This window comes from Populus euphratica, unplaced genomic scaffold, assembly GCF_000495115.2.
Source record: "Populus euphratica unplaced genomic scaffold, PopEup_1.0 scaffold114.1, whole genome shotgun sequence".
In the NCBI taxonomy this organism is placed as follows: Eukaryota; Viridiplantae; Streptophyta; class Magnoliopsida; order Malpighiales; family Salicaceae; genus Populus; species Populus euphratica.
In genome coordinates, this window is record NW_011499905.1 from 62,736 (window position 1) to 85,260 (window position 22,525).

The following is a 22,525-nucleotide window of genomic DNA, read 5'->3' on the forward strand; positions in this document are numbered from 1 at the left end:
GTTGTTGTTGTTGTATTATTATTATTATCTATAATTTATACAATTAACCTCCCTGTGGTTGCACCCCGGTTTTGTCGGGTTATTTATTATTTCAACACTCCTGCATTTGGGAGAACACATCAATTTTTTGGTTGTGTCACTACTATTATTACTACTGTTGCTATTGTTGTTGTTATTATTGTTACTATTGTTGTTGTTATTATTGTTGTTGTATTATTGTTATCTATAATTTATACAATTAACTTGCTTGTGGTTCGACCCCGATCTTTTCGAGTTATTTATTACTTCGACACTCCTACACTTGAGAGAAAATATTAATATTTTGATCATGTCATGTCACTCATGCACAATAACCAGTCTATGGTTGATGTGGACTGGATCATCAGCCGACCCACGCGGCTGGGCTAAGTCCAACCTTATAGAAAGTAGGCCCCATTTTATATTGGGCTGATTTTGGCCTAGTTTCAAAATCCAAAAAAAAAATCTTCAAAAAAATTATTTCAAAAAAATTTGTGATTTTCCTGCATAATTTTCTACTAAATTTTTATTAGTATTAATTCCTATTTTTATACTGTAAAGATACAAATATGGTAATAAAGTACCCAATTTTCGTCAAAACATTAAATAAAAAAATATTTTGTTTTCATGCATACGGCCAGGTCTCTTGAAAAAAAATTAAAAAAAATCATATTGTATTTTTATATAACAAAGAAAAATTTAAAAATATATATTAACATATATTTTGACTTTAATAACCAGTTTATTAAAGTCACAAGAACTAGGTCAATATTTAAAAAAAAAATTAAAAAGTGATTTTGTTTTCTTTTAATATCTGGGGTTATGACCTTATACGTAAGACATATTTTAGATATTAAATTCTTTTATCGATGTCAGAATTACTTGATAAGTTAAGGATCTCCTTACGGATGAAAACTTATTTTAAACCATAGATGGACCAACAACTAGAAAATATGACAAGACCTTAAATTTTATTAGATAATAAAACAATACAGCTTACCTTAGGTAGAGCGTATTTGGGATACTAATATCTTCTCTTTATACAATCAGTCTCCGTATCCAATATTTGAAACCAATTAGGGTTTCTAATGATTAAAATATTAAGTGACAACTTTCATTTCAATTTTTTTAGTGATAAGTGATAAGAATTCCTTGTCTCCTCATATTTGCCACATAAATACATGAGATAAAATTTTAAAAATGAATGTTTTTGCTCCAACGTAACACACAAATTATATTTAGCATAGTTTTATATGAAATTAATCAGTCCACCGGTTCATCTGCTATTTGTTTTCAGAATTTGTTTATGTTCCTTTTCAATTTCTTTTTAACTTTTGTTTTTTTTCCTTGTTATTATGGTTACACAGACTAGGGTAACAAGCATTTGCTGTATAAGTATGGCCTTTATACTTTGTATAGTTTTTTTCCTTCTTTTATAAAAAAAAAAAAATGAACAACTTAAAGTTGTCGAGAGGAAACAAACATCTCACCATGTCAATGCCACGACTAGATACCAGCCAATATGTCATGGTCCCAGACCTCACCAAAACCATCCTACATGTTGACACTGTATCAAATTATAAAAGCCTCAGGATGAAATTCCAACTAACATTAAAATACACGGGTGTTTCCAAGAGCAACTAGGAGTACAACCTGCAAATCTGGATGGTCCAGAATCTTCACCTGTTGAACTAGGATCTGCATTGCCTATACAATGAATAAAATAAAATGAATTACAAAATTTACGTTCTAAAATCCACAGAATAAATCACACCAGGGTGTCATTCAAACTATTTTAAGAAATTTATGATTTCATAGATTACATTTAGCCAAAAAATTGAACAGCGCAGGAAATAAAAGCGTTTTATAGGTTCAGAGATGAATTCAAAACTAAAAAAAAAACAGATTCTTTGCTACATCTGAAATCCCAGTTTCAAATTTTTATGTGCATTTATCAAGCAGTGCTATAACAAAATTGTAGTATTCGACCTTCACCACATCTAATCAACTTGTACTCATCTATCTATAAATAATGGCTTTGAAGTGCTCAATTTACATGGATTCATCATCTGGGTGTGCAGCAACAAGCAATACATTTCTCCTGGAGAAAGCTTCGCCTGAGTTTAATAAAGACAAAATGGTGTCAAAATCAACAAATAAAAACCATAAGTTTCCACCAACCATCACTAAAAAATGAATGGGTTCATGCAATAATATTCAGTTTCCACCAACCATCACTAAAAAATGAAGTCTTTGCATATGAACTTGATGACGAGTAAAGAACATTCCATAAAGAAGCAATCCAAAGTACAATCAAAGAAACAGCAATCAAAATCCATCCCATCTTTATAGAGCATTCACCTGTTATACACCTATATCTTAAGCAAATGTGCATGTGTGTGTGCATGTATTTTTCTTGATATTTTATTTTTTTATATTTAAATGAATCAAATAAAAAAGAAAAAAAAAGAATCCTGTAACATCTCTTTTTTTTTTTCGTGGTAACTAGCTTTTAAACTCATACAAACTTCTCTATTATCTTACATAGATTTCAGCAGGAACTAGCAATATATGGAGGTATGAACTCTAATCATTATAACTTTTAACGTTATGGCCGACGTAGAAAGTCTGGCTTCTCTACTGGAAGAGGATAAGTAAAAAAACAAAAGATCGATGATCATGGCTATTGGGTTCATGCAATAATATTCAATAAGGCGTAGAAAAAACTTCTTTTCCTAATAATTAATATAGAAATCTAGAAGAGGAACAAAAAGATACGAGGCCCTTTATGTGTGTCTCTATATACAAATGCGGGAAGAAGAACAATGCCACTAAAAATCAAAGGCGTAAAATTAATCGTGTAGCTAGCTAGGGTCCCAAATTAAAACCATTTGTGCATGTAACTATCATCTAAAACCCATTCCTTTTGCCGGCTGCGCAACTGCATCGACAGCATTGTCTTCTCATGCAATGATGCAAGAGAGAGAGCTTTATAATTAATCAATTAATTATATATATATATATATATATATATATATCTCTACACTGTATATAACTCTAAACTGTATACTGATAGGTGTTTCACTGTGAATGTGCAAAATGTAATTATTATTTTGATTTTCTCTTACACAGTTTTTGCCGGCGGGGTATTTTTTTACGGATCCAAAAAGTCATTTACAAATTTCTTAGAGATAATTTAGTACTTTATAGTTTTTTATAAATATATAAGAATATAATCATGGTTTTCCTCCTATTTATTTTATCTTTCAATTATAATTATTTTTTTATATTATTTTTTTTAGCTTTTTTTTGGATTTTTTTTCAATTTCATTTATTTCCATTTAATTTTGTTTTATTTTTATATCTAATATAATACACATTCTCTTAATTATTGTTTCTTTTTTTATCATTTTCTTAGTTTTTTTATTTCTTTCAATTTTATCCCTCAACATTTTATTTCATTTTATTTTTTTCTAGACTGAATCCTTATTATTTTAATTATTTTTTATTTATTTATTTATTTATTTTTCAATTAGCCCTTGAAATTTTTATTTCATTTGTTTTTTTATCTAATTTTGACCCTCATTATTTTGGTTTCTTTATTTATTGTTTTTTGTTAATTTATTTTTTCTTTTAATTTTTTTCCTCATTATTTTATTATATTTTATTTTTATTTAATTTTATCCTTTTATTATATTTTACATTTAATTTTAATCTTTATTTTTTTAATTTTTTTTTATATTAAAAAATTAACCTAACTCGCGCAGGGAGCAAAACAAATTTAGTCTCGCCTTAACCCAACCAAAGCTTAAGATATCTCTAGCTACCAGTGGGACTAATTAGATGTCAAAATTTTATTTGGTTCATGAATAGATGTAAAGTAGCTTGGATTAACCCTGAAATTACTATAAATTTCTCATTATGTATACATATGGAATACTAATATATAAGAATCTATCAAATTATTATTATTAATAAAAAGATTTAAACTTTCCTAAAATATATAAAAACATATAATCTAAAGTTTTCTAAATTATTTATCTATAACAATTAGAAACATAATAGTCTTTCTCCAAACCAGAATTAAAAATTCCTAAATGCATAAAAAATAATAAATTCAAATATAATAATAATAATATCAATGTAATATTATCTTGAAAAAAATATTAAATAATATATTTGGTAATAAATTTGGATATATACATATAATTGAAAATTTCCCCAAAATAACTATAGATCAATATAACAGAATCTTACAAAAAAAAGATTAAAATAAATATTAAAGACACAAATATACTATCAAGAAAAAAAATGCAACAACATAAAACTTATTTAAAAATCAACTAATCAAAAAGAAAAATAAATCATATTAATTGCATTTAGCATAAGTGATGGGTAATATTTTGATGTGTTTGTATTAACAACTGCGCATTTTATTTATTGGAAAAGTGACGGACACGCAGTAACATGAATGGGAAATTTAAGTTTTTTTATTATTATTATTTGAAGATGAGAGATACTGTTGGATTAGTTTGTACGTAAATTAAAACTAATTTTTTTCTTTAAACAATTTGAAAAAATATCGATGTCAAAAAAATTTAATAAATTTCATTTTATACTAATCTTAAAATATCATAAGTGTTTAGTATTATGGTATAAAATATTTTTTAAAATATATGAAAATGATTTTTTTAGATTTTTAATATTAGTATATTAAAATCATTAAAAAATAGTTAAAAATATCAATTTGATATTTTGTTTTTAAGTAAAACTAACTTTTAAAATATCATAAAATAAAGTATAATTGTTTAACGATCGGACTAATCTTCTACAGTTAATTAACGACATTGGAAAAAAGACTCGTGTTGATTAATATTTTCAAATGTCCTAATTTAATTAATCAGTCACACACACACACACACACACACACATATATATATATATATATGTATGTCGTGCCTCCTATAATTTGTTGTAGGAAAAATCTGAATAAATTATAGTTTGACTTACATCATCACTCGCATCAATGCTACCCTAATATTGTTGCCATCCTTTCCAACTTGCCAAATTGAGTCTTTTTATACAATTTTTGTTCTCGAAGGAGTTGTGTGCTCTTGTGGTCCATCACTCTCCATTTCCTACCCAATCCGATCTTTCTAATTCCTTTTCTTTGCATTTTAATCAACACTTCGCTGCTCCATTCAGTGATTTAACTTTTTATCCTCTCGAAAAAAACATTAAATCACTACCATCTAAACAATGCAAACAATCAAGCAAGAAGTAGGCACCCCTCTCTCTGGTTGGCTTAATTTCTCTCTTTCTGATCTCTTTTATATTCTTTACTGTTATTCATTGGCATACATCGATTCATTTTTGAAGGTCATGTGGCCTAAGTTTGTGGCTAACAAGTTCTTGAGGAAGATGTTGGGTAGCAATAACATCGTTGCAGACTTTCCAAATTCAACAGAGACCATGTTAGAGCTAGAAGAAACTTCAAGTACTTCTTCAGATCAAGCCTCGCTAATCAGTTCCAGGGAATACATCACTGGTGATCAGGGAAAACACAAGTACAAGCTCTCTCCACAAAACCATAGACAGTCACTTTATTTATCAAGATGTTTATGGGATTTTCTTTCTTTGTTAATTTCTTCTATTTTATGATCGTTAATATAGCTATTTTAAGCAGGATTTTTGTCGGTTCATGGAATGTTGGGGGCGTTGCACCACCCGTTGATTTGAACATGGAAGATTGGTTATGCACACATACTGACCCTGCTGACATCTATGTTCTTGGGTTAGTTCCTTAATATTTGGCTCGAGGATATCACTTGACTATAAGACATTTTTTAAGAAATAGTGCCCACTAAAACTTTGTTTCTCTCGTTATTTTTTTTATCTTATATGGTAATTGATTTACATTTCAGTATTATCAAGTTTTACATGGATATCTCTTAATCACTGGAATTGATTGAAAGATATGTGCTAGCATATAGCCATCGAAACTGAGATCTAAAAGCCCAACGACGTTTGTATTTGTCTGGAGTGCCTGTATTTTTGTTGGAAAAAAGAGAGAGAGAGAGAGTTACTGTTGTTCTATGTATCATGTTATCAATTTGGCTGTATTAGATATTTCAGGTTCCAAGAAGTTGTGCCTCTCAATGCTGGAAACATTGTTCTAGGTTTCGAAAACAGCAAGATTTGCAGCAGATGGAATTCTCTTATTAGAGAAGCTCTTAACAATAGTATCTCAAAGCATGTTCAAGAAGATAAAGTGGGAGAGTTTTACAAAGTGCACCCCTTAGAAAATCATAGCATTGCTTCTCTCGACAAAAGCAGCAATAATTTTCCACACTGCTTTGATCTTATCACAAGCAAGCAAATGGTTGGGATTTTTATCACTGTTTGGGTTAGAAATGATCTCCTTCCATACATAAAACATCCTAGTGTCTCCTGCGTAGGCTGCGGCTTCATGGGCTGCCTAGGAAATAAGGTAAGTACACACACACTCTCATGTAATGAGAAAAAAAAATCAATGCAAATAGATCTGTATGAGTGCTTCTTGAACTTGAATATGGTTTTTATATGCAGGGATCGGTCTCGGTTAGGTTTTGCCTGCATGAAACAAGCTTCTGTTTTGTGTGTAGTCATCTGGCTTCTGGAGGGAAGGAAGGAGATGAAAAGAACAGAAATGCTAACGCTACAGAGATTTTATCACGTACAAGATTTTCTCGTGGTCCTCTGCGCAATTTGCCCCTCAAAATTCTTGATCACGAGTAAGTATATTTGTGTGTGAAAGTTCTATATCCCGTGAATAGACTGCAGATGCAACTTTTTTCTTTGTCTAGACAGTTTTGATATCATGATTGTTTTTGCTCTATTTCTTTTCAATCTCTCAATTATTATTTTTGCTACTCTTGAAGGGGCGTAAGATATTGATTTCATGACATAATTAACTTCTAGTGTGCTTAGCATTGAGAATTTATAAGATAAGATAGAGACTGACTTTTTTATTAAAAAACAATAACTTAAAAGACCACTTATAATTTGGAATTTTTTTATAGCAAGAGTACAGTCTAGTCGGTTAACACCCAGCATGAAAATAATTTAAATGTATTATTATTAGACGGATTTGACATGATTTCTGTTGTTTAGAAGTAATCATGATGCAACAAGCTACCTGGTTTGCTTAATTAATTTAAAGCCAATTGTATTGTTATTTCAAGTGATTTGAAAATTGAATTTGCCTTGCTTAATTAATTTCTATATAATTCCAAATTTACATGGACCTTGCAATAATAATAATAATAATAAAAACCCATGACGATAATATTTATTTCCCCGCGTTTATTGGTCAGAATGCTCCTCTAGATCGTATGCAGACGAGTTGAGTTTCTAGCCATATGTCGGAGAGAATTTGTTTAATTAGATACAACCGATCATATATATATATATCAAACTCGACCCAATAATGTCATTGATTTAGACAGTTTGTTTTCATATGATCAGTAATCTATTACATGTTGTATATGTTTAATTATTGTGTAGCACTATTATCGCTATCCATTTGCAGTCAGGTAATTTGGTTCGGAGATTTCAACTACAGGATAGACCTGCCTGACACCACAACAAGATCTCTAGTCCTGAAAAAAGAATGGAATATTTTGTTAGAAAGGGATCAGGTATATACGAAAACAGAATATTAATTGTGAAAAACTTTTATTATTACAATTACGACGATAATTAAGTTTTAAGCTTCTTGAAAATAAATGTTTGTAGCTCAAGGCCGAGCTCGTGAAGGGCCATGTATTCCAAGGTTGGCGCGAAGGGATAATTGAATTTGCACCTACATACAAGTACTATCAGAACTCACAGGTTTATTATGGCTGTGATCAGAAGAGGTAGGGTGAAAAGAAGCGTGCTCCTGCATGGTAATTAAACTTATTTTTCTTTATATTCTTTTTTGTAGTCGTCCTAAGAAGATAACTAAATGAGACGATGCTCAAGAAACTATATAAGATGCTGTTTTTGCAGGTGTGATCGAATAATTTGGTATAGAGAGGGACTGAAGCAGAGAGAATACAGCAGAGGTGAATCTAGATTGTCAGACCATAGACCTGTTCGTGCAATCTTCGTAGCAGAAATCGAAGTCCCAAGTTATTCAAGGAGACTGGGAAGCTCCTTTACTGGCAGATTTCGCTGCTCAAAAGACCATCTTGAAGAGTGTTTTAATGAAAAGATATCATGTAATGTCGATAGAACAGGCTTCTATTCTGAATAATAATAGCAGTTTCTCTCCATATGCACCTAATTCTGTAGACGTACACACACATACATGCCATCTTACAGTGTTTCAGGTCATTGTCAGCTGATACAGAACAAGCATGCGAGTTAAAATATATGTTCAGAAAAATAATGGGGCTGGAACTGCTAGGTTATTTAATAAATGAAGGCCTGGAAGTTTAATATCTGTTATGTGCCTAAATTCCAAATTCTCAGTGCGTTGAATCATAGCAAGTTGCAACCACAATTGACAGGTCTGTGCTGCTAACTATAAAGAAGCACCTTGCATATCCAAATACCAAGAAAATTCAATCAATCAATCAAAATAAGCTTCAATACGTCCAGAATGACCAAAACGCCCAGAATGACCAATACGCTTTCTTGAGCTTAAGCATATGATTTAAGGGAGGCTTGGGATGAATACGAACAGAAGTCAACCCACCGTTTTGTTTTCTACTTCATACCAACTATTCTAGGTTTTCCAACAAGAATATTGCATAATATCAACAGAATATTCTAATGGTGTTTAAAGATTGATTTTGTCAAGAAAAATAATTTACTAGTGGAATTATAAATGATAGTTGTTAAAACAAGATTTATAATTAGTTTGGGAGGCTTGCATAACGCATTAGGTACCTCTTATATATTTATATGAGCAGGGTAGAATATAATAGTTAAAATATAGCACACTACACAATATAACTTTATACAAGGAAAATATATTTTTTTCTAAACTACAATATATTTTATAATATATCTCCTCAACCTTAAGATGAGTTATCAATTTGAAGCTTGTATCATAAATAGACAAATGTAATATGAGAGAGCGGCTTAATAAGAACATCAATTAATTAGTTTTTAGAGGATATCAACCAAATCTGTATCTTCTTTTTAGCAACTCTATCACGAACAAAGTGATAATTAACCTTAACATATTTAATACATACATAAAACATGAAATTAACAGATAAATAAGTAGCACACAAATTATCGCACCAAATGGTGGTAACAAAATAAGGAGAGAAGCATAAATTTGAAAGCAAATAATAGAGCCAAAGAACCTAAGTAGTACTATCAGCTAAAGTCTTATATTCTGCTTCAGTGGAGGGGCGAGCAATAATGTGTTGCTTACCAAATTTTCATGAGATGGGAGTGGTGCTAAGAAAGACAATGTAGCCACTTGTAGATTTTTTATAATCAATACTCCTTATCTAGTCAATATTAGTAAAACTATGCAGTGATAAGAAGGAGTCTCAAGTAAGGTAAAGGCAAAAAAAAAAAATACCTCTCAAATACCGTAAAATACATTTAACAGCAGCCCAATGACTTTTAATAAAAGCATGCATAAACTGACAAACTTTATTGACTGCATAACAAATGTCTGGTATAGTAAATTTGACATACTGAAGAGCACCTATAATTTGTTGATAACGAGCGGGATATGGGCATAAACCACTAAGTTGTAGACTGGCCTTTGAAACAAAAGTTGGTGTATCAACAGGCTTGCAGAATGACATAATAGCCTGACTAATAATATTAAAAGTATATTTGTGTTGACTAAGCATAAACCCTATACTGGTAGAAGTGACCTCAATTCCTAAAAAGTAATAAGTATGACTCAGATCCTAGAGTTTAAATTCTGAACTCAGCAGACTAATAAGGCGACGAAGTATAGTAAAATTATTACTAGTAAGCAGAATGTCATTTACATAGACAAGCATATAGCAAATACCATGATTCACAGTCAATATAAATAAAGAGATATCAACCTTAGAAGTGCGAAAGATAATCGACAGAAAAAAGTCACTCAGTCATGTGTACCAAGCTCACAAAGCTTGTTTTAAACCATAAACAAACTTGTGAAAGCGACAGACGAGAGGACAGAGTAGGGTGACACGATCAAAAGATTGATGTCTTCTTCTAAGTGCAGGAGTGTCAAAATAATAAATAACCTAGCAAGACAGATGTCGAACCATAGGGAGGTTAATTGTATAAATTACAGATAACAATAATACAACAACAATAATAACAACAAAAGTAACAATAATAGTAGTAGTAGTAGTAATAGTAATAAAGAAGAAGAAGAAGAAGAAGAAGTTGAGAACTTTGAGATGGGAGATTAACATAAAGATTAAACAATAATAACAACAAATGTCAAGGTTAGAGGATCCACTAATGGTATGTCAAACAAGTATAGTATAAACTCTTATTATTCAATTGAAAATCACATACAAAGGAAGTTCCAATCATATTATAAATTATTAATATAATTACATTAGTTATCTTATTCAAATAATATTAATACTTATAAATATTATCAGGCATTCATGCTTATTAACCTAAGACTACCTCCCCCATAGACTAAATGAATCTTTCTCTCAGCTAGCACCTCACCAAGATGATTTGCTGATTCTAAAAACTTATTTTCTTTCTCAGGAATAGATCCACCAAAAACACAAATATTTCTTATGTGATGACTTGAGGAACTTGCTATTTATATACACTTCTATATTTGTTGAATGTATGGGTTGAGTAGAAATGAAAGGAAGAAAAAGAGGATTTTATAGATGAGAAATTAAAAAGACAATCATACCTCCTATATGTAGGCTAGCTGGAGTCTCACACACACTCTCTCTCTCTCTCTTTATTTATTTATTTATTTTTTAAAAAGCATGTATATGTACAGGTAGTTGTGATTGTGGCTCACATCTTTTCTTGATTTTACATCCAAAAATAGCTTAAATGCCCTCTATGGGTCAAGAATAAACATTCATGATTATAAAAAAAAACTCAATTCTGTTGTTTGGAAGTCCAAATCTTAGTATCAAAAAAGAAGTCAGAATCTGTCATGCAGCCTAGACAATGTTCAGTTTTTAGCCAATATCTTGAGTTCTAGAAGCCCAATTAGGGTCAAATGTTTTTTAGAAAACTGAGGTAATTTTCTAGAACTTTCATGATTCAAGTTTGTTCAAATTCTAACGTTAGCAATGATTTTTTTTTAGACAAGAAAATAAGGATTGTTACCAAGTTAAGATTTGGCTACTCACTTAACAATTAGTCAATAAATCAATAGTTTTCAATTTTGACCTATAAAAGGAGGCATTTGTCATACATTTAGACATCTTGGTTTTCAGATCAAGATCATGTTCTTACTTTATATATATATATATAATATTGAAGTTTTGCTTTCATTAATCTCTTGTTTATGCTTTTCATTTCTTTTTCTTTACTTAGTTAACTTATATCTTATATATATTCTTATCTTTTTTATTTATGTTTCTCTTCTTTTATTATGTTTAGCTAAGTTTATTATGTCAAGATAAAAAGGTTACACTAATGGTGTAAGAATAAGTATGGTATAAACTTAACATGGATTTTAATGTTTGATACAACATGTTTTGTATTTGTTATCTTGTTCACTTTTATACTTTGTTTGTTAAATAGTTAATTTAGATATATGTTGTATAACACTTGGTACAACAAATACTTGGCACTTTCATAGTCTAACCGTATGGTATAACCTACGCATATACCATGAAAGGAATTTGATTTGTTGTTAACATAAGTTATAATCATGAATACTTAACAACATTTACAAGTATTAGCATTATTTGAATAAAATAACTAATATAATCATGTTAGCCATTTATAATCCTATTGAAATCTCCTTTGTGTATGGTTTCAAGTTGAGTAATAAAAAGAGTTTATACTATATTTGATTTGTTGTTAACATAAGTTATAATCATGAATACTTAACAACATTTACAAGTATTAGCATTATTTGAATAAAATAACTAATATAATCATGTTAGCCATTTATAATCCTATTGAAATCTCCTTTGTGTATGGTTTCAAGTTGAGTAATAAAAAGAGTTTATACTATATTTGTTTGAAATAACATTAGTGGATCATCTATCCTTGATAATTATTTTATTCTTGTTTAATTATTATATCAATATCACATCTCAAAGTCCTCTTTCACTTATTATTATTATTATTATTATTATTGTTGTTGTTATTATTGTTATTGTTGTTAATTATAATTTATATAGTTAACCTCTTTGTGGTTCGACCTCAGTTTTGCTGGATTATTTATTACTTCGACACTCCTACACTTAAAAGAAGATATCAATCTTTTGATCCTATCACATATCATCGACCATTACAGACAAAGCTAATGGACTAAGTCCCTCAAAAAGTTCTAAAGAGTTGAAAAAAATTACATGATCATGCCACTAACTATTATAAATAGAATTACCAATGAACTAAGTTTATCAGAAAGTTTTAAAGAGTTAAAAAATTATATAATTTTGCCACTAATAATTATATATAAAATTACTGATAGATTAAGTTTATAAAAAAATTATAAAGAATTTTAAAAAATTATTAAATAACAATTACAAATAAAATTATCAACAAAATAAAATTTAATTGGAGAATTTGAGGGGAGGGGGTCTTTAGAAAAATTCAGGATTAGGTGAAAATTTTAATTATCAACGAATATAAAAATAAATATTTAATTATTTGTTGATAAAAAGCTATAATTAAAAAAAAAATTCCATTTCATAACAAAACAACACCGTGAAACAACACCGTGGTCTTCTTTCTTCCTCTATACTCTCTCTAGCACTAGTTTCTTCTTTTATCTCCTCTCTCTCTCTCCTTCTCTTACCTTTAATTTCTTCATCTTCAACGCCTCCATGGCTTTGTGAGGTAAATCTCTTACCATTTTTGGGTTTTCAAAGTTATTTTTTTTTCTTCATCTTATTTCTTGGTTATTTTCTATATTGTAATGATTGATTCAAACAACAACAAATGGTCCTTGAATGTGTAGAATAATGTTAGTGTCAGAAAGAATTAGGGCTTTATTTATGGCACTAAAATTGTTCCAAAATAAACTATTTTTTAGGAATATGAAGCCTAATAGGATAAATGCATATTCTTGAATCATCCTTTTAAGGACCCAATTGCATGCTGGTAAAAGTTGATTTAATCTTGCAACTTTTTTTTTTTTGTTCTTTGTTAACTCTCAAATCTTGTTTACACAAACAAACATGTTGGGATTTTGCAGTATGTATTGGTTTTTTTGTTCTTGTTAAGAATCTTTGTTTATTTATATAATTATTTAAGTGTCTATGTATTGAAATGTTAACTCTCAAATCTAGGGGTGCAATTGATTTAGTTACGGAAGAAATTGTAGAGGAAATGAGATTTAGGATAAAATTGACCCAAAATGCTCAATTTTAGGAACCAAGGACTAAACTGAAATAAATGCCTAAACTTAGGAGTTCAATTAGTTCATTTAAGGATTAAATTAAAAAAATAAAATCTGAAATTAAAATTAAGATGATTGAATATTGAAAATTGAAAATCCAAAAAGTCATGGATTGTAATAAAAAAAATAGGACCAAATTATATATTTTTAAAAAATTGTTATTGTAAGATATTTTGCTGAAATGTTATTGCAAAAAATCTCACACCCAAATACTATTATTTTTATGATGTAGTTTCTATAATTGCATGTGACAACAATGTTAATATGTATTGTAAGATATCATAGCTGATCATTGTTCAAATAGAATGTCTTTTAAATACATTAAGTTTAAATTAAGCTTAAATAAATATGGTGTTTCAAAAAGTATTTATCTTAAAATATTATTGTGTGTATTTATCCTATATGATTCATCAGAATCTTTCAAAATATCAACAAATAAATATAATTTTTTAAAATTTTAAACAAACTCTAACATATACAAACTATACATATATACAACAAAAAAATATTTTTAGAAAAATAAGTTACAAAAAAAATAGATAATTTTACTTATTTGATGTGATGAATTTTCAAAAAAAAAAATAAACCAAAGCATGGATATTAACATACTAGGTGTTGGGATGGCTGAATTTGTGATGATGAAAACTTTATTTGTAACAAAATAAGGGGTTGTATTGTGTGCTATTTTCTACATAATAAAAAGAAAGAAGAAGAAATAGGGGAGGGAAGAGGGGGGATCGTCTATCGGGTTATAATTTAAATATTACTGATAAATTTACCAATGAGTATTAATAATAAATATATTTTTTTGATAATTCTATCTCTAAAAAAGACATTATTTTTTTCATTTCTTCATTCTAAATATAATTTTCTCAATAGTAATTGATATAAAAATTTTATTGATGAATGCCGAGAAAAATAATAAGATAATATTTTATCAATAAATATTACTATAGTTTATGAATGTTTTTATTTATCTTAGTATTTCTATTTATATACTATAATTCTCGTTTTCAATGAATCCTCCTACCTTGTGGTTACTTTGCTAAACATGAATTCTTAACGTTTTTCTTTGCATCTTTCATGAGAGCACTGTATATATTAACCTCTATATAAATATCTAATGCGTGGTTGGAAAACAAAAATGTGATAATAAAGAAGTGCAATAATATTGTCACTAAAGAAAATAAAATGGATAAAGAGATGCAACAACACATTTAAGAAGTACCCACCAATTAACTCCTGCAATTGAACTACCTAAGGACATTTTATTTTATTTTATTTTATTTTGATTAAAAGTACATTATATTGTTTATCACAAACAAGTAAGGGAGTTCTTTGCGTAATCAGCAATAAAAGCAACTTTGATAAAGTCAATATCTCACAAATAATCGAAGACAATTAGCATATGGCCACAGTATTCCCACTCCACTACGCAGGGAGCCTTCGAAAAGGGAGATGCCTAATATTTTTTTCACGGACAAGCATATGATATTTGTCCGAAATGCTTTTGGAAGACAGCATACCGTTAATTAAACAAGCAGTAAAATATAAATATGCTTCAGCAAAGAAAAGAAAAGGGAGAAGACGACGAACACGCCTGTTGATATTAACGGTGAACTGCTGTATCTGGGGCTCTTCAGGGCATAACGTGACTTGGAGGTGAACCACGTAAAAATATATTGGGGACAGAGAGAGAGTTAGATCGAGCTGATCTCACCGAAATTTAGTTGGGTTAACGAGATTTGATCAGATTAATATCTAAAATAATTATAAAAAAGCCCCTTGTTTAGATCAAGTATCGGGTTTGATGGAATACCGAATTAACCGTCAAAGATTTCCCTTGACAAGCAAAATGTTCGGAAGAGATTTGAGGGAAAAGTAGAAAAAATTAGAAAAATGAGAGAGAGATGCAATTTTGCAATTGTTTTTGTATTATTTGTTATGGCCCCTCTAGATTTGTACACTTTCTTTGATACAAGCATTGAACTCCTAACTTGCAACAAGCTGCTAACAAACTGAAGTAACTATTAGCTAACTTCCAAACTAACTCCTCGCTACATTTGTTTTTTTCTTCTCAAGTTGTGTATCAAAAGTATTTTTTAAAAAATAATAATTTTTTTATTTATTTTAAATTAATATTTTTAGATGTTTTTAAATAATTTTAATATGTTGATGTTATTGCGATTATATTCTCAAATACGCAAGGCTTGTAAGAATACCCTCCAAATTTAAGATTCGTGACCTCAGGAATCTTAGCAATAATCTAGAAATTGATTGAGTTTTTCCCGGTAATCTTGATGTTGTTCATCTCTGGAGTGTTAAATAAATCAAATAGATCTCTTCAAGGCACAAAGAAAATAGCGTTGAACTCCAACAAATGCTCAATAGAGAAGTTTTTCATAGCCAAATAATCATCTCAGACGTTGTTCAAGCTCTTGTAGAAAAAACATACTCCTTTTATTAACAATAAGAAACATTCTTTTTATTCAATTAAGCAAACTTTACTTTGTTTTCTTCAAAAACCACTCTTGTTTCTCTTCAAAACTAATCTTAGATTTAACTAAAGAATAACATTTTACCTCCATGAAAGCATTTTGATCCATTGTAGCAAGTTCATGATGAAATGGGAATTGAACATAAACATTTCTTCCCTTTTATGGTTGATTGAACATTTGTCTAGCATTGGAGAGCTTTGATGGCTAAAAGAATATCTTGAATTTGAAGGAGAGCATGATTTTCAATAGAAAAACATAACAAGCCTCATTATAATTCTAAATAATTGGAACATCTCAAACAAGTCAATTTCAAAAACTTCATACCCCCCATTTCAAATATGGATGACTTTGGAAGATTTAATCATTTTCAAACACCCTTTCTTGGAAGAAGTTGGACTTTAGATTTTCTTGATGATTGGCTTATGCTTGGACTACTTTTATGGGTGAAAGAATCACGGGAAATGATTGTTTTGAGCCTACTTTCAAAATCACAACATTGATTTCTTAAAGTTGTTCGCGAGTATTTCATATTCGTTCTTCAAATCTCTTAGTATGTTCTTCCAAAGCCTTCATGCTATTATCCACCATTGTTAATTGTTTCTTGAACGCAAGCTACCTTACTTTGGAAAGCGACTTTGATACCAATTATTAAAGATCTTCCTTGACAAGCAAAATGTTTTGAAGAAATTTCAGGGTGAAGTATAAGAAATTAGAGTGAAGAGAGATATATGCAATTGTTCTTGTATTAGTTCTTATTCCCCCCATCAAGCGTTGTACAATTTTCTTTTATACAAGGATTGAACTCCTAACTAACTTGCAACAAACTACTAACTATATATGAATAAACGTAAAAATAGAAGAAAACAGCCAGCATAGCAGCATTTAATGAATAAGATAGCATTTTCTGAGCAACCTATCTGGACAATACTTCCTGTATCATAATTTCCCTTCAATATTGCCGGAATTAATCTTCTCCACACAACATCTTTACACTAGCTTGAACAGCCAATCAATTTCCTCTAAAGTTTCATCGAATTATTTAACACAGCACAAGCCTTTCCTGCCAAACTTCTATCTATAAGAATCTTTTGTTGCTCGACCGGCTCAAGTTGATTTATAGCCATTCATTGTTCTGGATCTAAATCAAAGAAACTTTTCTTTAGAGTGAAATTTTGACACCCACTTGGATCCCAAATTCCTATATAAAAAACCTTTGCTTCCATCTAGTGTGCATATGAAGGTCCTAGGCAGGCTCCTTCGTTTTATAGTCTCCAAAATGACATGCAAACATCTTAAAAATGATGCCCAAAATTTGAACAGCACAGTTTTGAAATTTTTTTTTTTTTTCCATTCAAAACAAAGGGCTCTCTTTCACCATGTAGACCAGACCTAGAACATGATTTAGTGTGTGTATGGTAATGCAGTGCAGGTATTTTTGTAAAATTGTGCTGAAAAGGCCTCAAAATGATGTTTTTCAGCATAAATGCTCTTTGAAAAGCACTTTTAATCGTTTTCAGGATTACTAAACAGTAAAAGTAAAAGAAATCTCTTTCCTGTACATCAGCACTAGCATGTAAAGCATGACACTAATAAGTTTATAACCTAAGGCCAAAGTAATGAGGAAATGTAATAAAACAAAAGGTTCTTGAAGCTGCATGAACACAGTGAAATTAGGCAACATCCCAGCATGCAAATTTTCATATACTTTCAAACGCACACATGAATTAGAAGAAAAAGAATATACTGAATCTTACATGAGAATTCAGCACATTGTAAATTCCAGTGATTAACTATTTCAAAGCAGTTATCTATATATCTGGGGACTTTAAAGAAAATCTAGTAAAAAAACAAAATTTAGCCTACAACCTTTTACAAATGCCTTTTAAATTAAGATCATACATTCTACAAACTCCTGGATTGCCGGTGTGCTATACTTCTTGGCAATGCCAATGACGAAACATGTGACAGGTTTTATAAATAATAGCTGGAAACAAAAAGAACACCGGAAAAAAAAGGGGAGTTGTGAAAAAAGATAAGAAATGGATCAAACTAATTAGATATTTCATAATTGTAAGTTATTGGCATGTTGACGAAGAAAATTTTCCAACAATGAAGCATGGTGGCTATAAATTCTGATCAAATTTTACTTCATCATATGGGTTTCAATTTAATTTGGTTGCCCGATTAGAGGACTCAAAAATAAAATCACAGTTACAATATTTGTGACAATTCCTGATCAATAATATTATCCAGGAACTTTGTTTTCTCTGTTCATACCCATCTATCTCCCTGTGCTTTCATAAGATTTTATTGACACAATTAACAACTATACAAAGTCATGCTAAATATCAAATGCAATCCTAGAAGTTCACTTCTGTCATTTCCTAAATAGAGCTAGAAAGGCACTACTAGACAACCTACACAAAAAAAACTTTTGTTCATGTGAAATTTATTCAAGGAAAATCCTGCAAAGGAAATGATTTTGTAGCATTAACAGATTTCATACAACATTCACTAATTTTCTTTTTTCTTTTTTTTTTTATTTTAGTTAACTATTTGTTAAAATTGGCAAGTGTGTAGTTCCTAGAAAAACAAAGTTTGCTTTGAGCATGAATTTCTCTCACTCAAGTAAGTTCTTGCTGAATTAAAGAAATGTAAGATAACCTAGTCTTCTCCATGAATCAGCGCAAGCCCCCCCTTCCCAAGAAAAAAAATACTACCAAGAAACAACAAGAGATAGAGAAAAGCTCAATGACTTATTAGCGACCGCTTTTCTCACAATTATCCACATTCCACTAATTACCCCAGCACTTTTTATAACTAAGACCCTACACTGTACTTCATTTAGAAGCCAACAGTATCTGTCAATACTCAAATTCCAATCCTAGATTTAATTTCAATCGTATAAACACCACATTGCATCACGCAGATAGTTTTTAATAGAATTTAGTGAAACATTAAAACACGATGCAGTTTCGCAAAGTATCAACTACCATAGTACTAATCCCTCATTTTTGAGAAAAAGCAAAAGAAATGAAAAAAAGTTCAATTGTGAACGATGGTGAAGAGCATCACTAATCAGATGGTTCATGCATAGAATCAATTATAATGATTCTATATCATTAGTTTATTCTATTTTGTATTTAGGAATAGGAAAAGAGAAAGAACATGCAGAAAAAAAAGTTTGATTCAGAAAAATACATAAAAAATATGTTGAATAGTCATCTCTATCCTACTCATCCACTTCCCTGCATAGGAAAATCAAAATAAATTTTCTTTATAATGGAGAGTGAAAAGATTATTCAATTACAATATATGTTAAAAGAATTTGTGTGAGTGACCTCAAAAGCTTAAATTTCCCCCCTGTTAAACTACACCAAAAAATACGAAATGATGGAGACTTTTGCATCCAATCAACAATATATTCCATCATATTTACCGATGAAAATTTTGACTACTGAAAAAAGTAGATGTAATGTTTCATTAATCAAATGTTCATGTCCATCTTGAGGAAATCAAAATGACAAGAACATAAACTTAATAAAAATTCCATACCAGGACTTCATAAGCTCAATGAACTAGCTTGCTAGTATAATTCTTGGTCATTACATGCTCTTTTACGCAAAAAATCAAAGGGAAGCTGTAAACACTACCAAATAGCAACAAATTTCAAAATATTTATGAACACAATTTTCAGAAAACGAATATGATGAACTAAAATACATAGCACATGCCATACCATGCTGCTCTTAGAGTCACCTAAGAAAATAAGCAAAAAGCCCACAGGAAGCGAAAAAGCTTCTACCCTATGACAGAATTCATGTGCTCATCCTCATCTTTGGAATATTTATTTACGTAAGTCTTCTCATTAGAAGGTAATGCAAGAAGCTTTCCAGACATGGTATTTAGTAGATGGAAAAGCAATACCAAGAAGAAATTAAAAGATTTGCAATGCACAAGTACAAGTCAACAGGAAAATATTTCCGGAATGAACAGAGAAACACTGTTGGCAGCAATGAAACCTCCTAACCTATTAAAATGCATTAGTTTATTTGTTGAAGACTGGATTCCAGAAACAATACCTTAATTGCAATGCAGTTTTTTACTCTTTAACACTAACATTTAACTGCACAATACTAGGAATATATTACTGAAATTTTCAATCACCTGTATGTTTATTTACAAAGGGTTGTCATGTAAAAACATAAGCATATCAAAATATGCAACTTGCAAGAAGTATCCATAACAATACCAGGAAGAAAGCTTCCTTTTCTATCCTGAATTCTCACACAAGCACAATGGCACAGAGTTTAGGGTTACAGCATTATTATTCACAGAAAAGAATGTGATAGTTCGTACCTCCAAAATAGCTTTTGCTTCATGGTCAAACGCTTTGCAGAGAATCACGTAACTTTTCTCAAGTCCCATCTGTGAAGGGATAAGCTTCTTAAAACAGAAGAGGGAGGGGAGAGGGTTGGATATAAATTGTACATACTGTACATAATATAGTCAATAATAACATACCAAGGGATCAACTCTCAGTGGTGAAATGCTTGAAAGTGAATGATGGATTAAAAAAACAATTCACGCAGTAATGGTAAAGAAATATTATGAATTGGTGGGGAAATAGGTAGCAGCCCGGGAAGGAAAGAGGTTTCTTCTGGTTGCGAATTGCCATCAGCATCTAATAATACTCATTACTATTGCATTTTCTCTAGTAAATGAGTGCCACTCAACCAAGAATCTCAGAGCTAAATGTCACAAATTTAAGAGATCACTAAGATAGCAGTATTGTCGAGTAAAAGACATCCCTCAGCTTACTTTTGTAGAAATTCATAGCTACTGCATTAGCTTTTTTAACTGTTAGGACTACAGCACTCATGTGATTCTAGAGAAGATGAAATGACTAAATTAAATATCAAATATGATGAAGCACAACATGAACCTAGAATTGAGATTTACAGAGAGGAAGAGAAAGATGGGTTATATAATTGTATGCTGTTTAATAAGAAAACCTAGAAACATATGTGTATTTGTATATCTAATTAGTTATTCACAACATTAAAGGGCTGACAAGAAAGAGCATCAGCACCTTGCGAGCAACAAGCTCAATTTATTGCATAAATAATTTCCCCAGTCCCTTCCCTTGGACACGAGACTCGAGCTGTACTTCATACACATAAAGAACAGGTATCTCTTCCTCAAGAGTAAAGCGATAGTTTACAAATCCAACAAAGGGGCTCTTATCTAACTTTATTGACATTTTATCAACACTAGAATTTGGAGCCTCGTGAAAAATAGTATAACATGCTTCTGAAGCTATCATATCCCTACGCGTCATCTTTTCTTCTGTAGACCACTTGGAGCCAAACAGCCCCTCCATATTGACCTGTAAATTTTAAAAAGTTAAATGCCACAACGGTACCAACACAGAATCTCCAACTGACATATTTATAGACCATCTGTATATGTTGAGGTCGCAGAAACCCAGATTAACAGAAACAATAAGATTCGTAACTCATGTTTATTTGGAGAAGGTCTTGAATGTGCTGTTTTACGGAAGAGGAGTTGTCCCCACTTTCAGATTCCAAAAACACTGACAGATCTAGTAATCAGATCATGACAGGGATTCATATTTTAAGAACATAGAATGTGCACCCAAAATAGCACACCCATAAAACAAAAGGAACCAACTAGCTTAAATCTGATATTACGTAACTACAGTAATTCAGCCAATTGAATCATCCAAGGAAAATTTAAATTAACCATGAAGGCCAATTTTGAGCTAGAAACCAAGTAAGGAATCAAGGGTTATACCATTTCTATAGTAATGAAAAAAGGGTTCGAAAGAAACAAGATGGTCCTTCTCAGAAGAAGCTACTTTTATCAATTCATCAATTGCCTTCTTCTTTTCCAGTATCTAATTGAAGGAGAAAAAAAAACATAAGAAAAATATAAACTTTACATCTCAATATAACTTAAATGAAAAGAAAGAAAGCTTCTTTTTCTTTTGTGTTGTTTTTACGTGATACCTCTCTGCGTTTAGCCTTGTTTTTCTCCGCCGCTGACAATGTTGATGTTGCTCGCCAGCCCTCTTGACCCCATTATTTTAATATTGCTCTACTCGAAGCGCACACAGTAACACCCCACCATTTAATTACAATCTTTTCGGTATTTTTTTTTTTTTTTTTCCTTGTAGATTCATAATACTTTTATAGTTTTACAATTTTCTAATGCCATCCTTGTAGGTTCCAAAAAACGGACGTTATATTGTTCACCGAACCACTGTAAAAGATTGAGATATTTGAGATACAGTAGACAAGACAGAACAAAAAAATAAGATAATATTATGTTTTGTTATAATATAAAAATAATAATTAGTATAATTTTATTTTATTTAGTTGATAATAAACAGAATAGAATAAAATATAAAAAAAATTATTATACTCCCAAA

General features: G+C 30.3%; 2 pseudogenes; one reads left to right on the forward strand and one right to left on the reverse strand.

Moving 5' to 3' along the window:
- Nucleotides 1-5,109: 5,109 nt before the first annotated feature.
- On the forward strand, nt 5,110-8,483 carry LOC105133295 (type I inositol 1,4,5-trisphosphate 5-phosphatase CVP2-like; annotated as a pseudogene).
- Nucleotides 8,484-16,952: 8,469 nt separating this feature from the next.
- LOC105133358 (N-alpha-acetyltransferase 40-like) lies at nt 16,953-22,176 on the reverse strand (annotated as a pseudogene).
- Nucleotides 22,177-22,525: the final 349 nt, after the last annotated feature.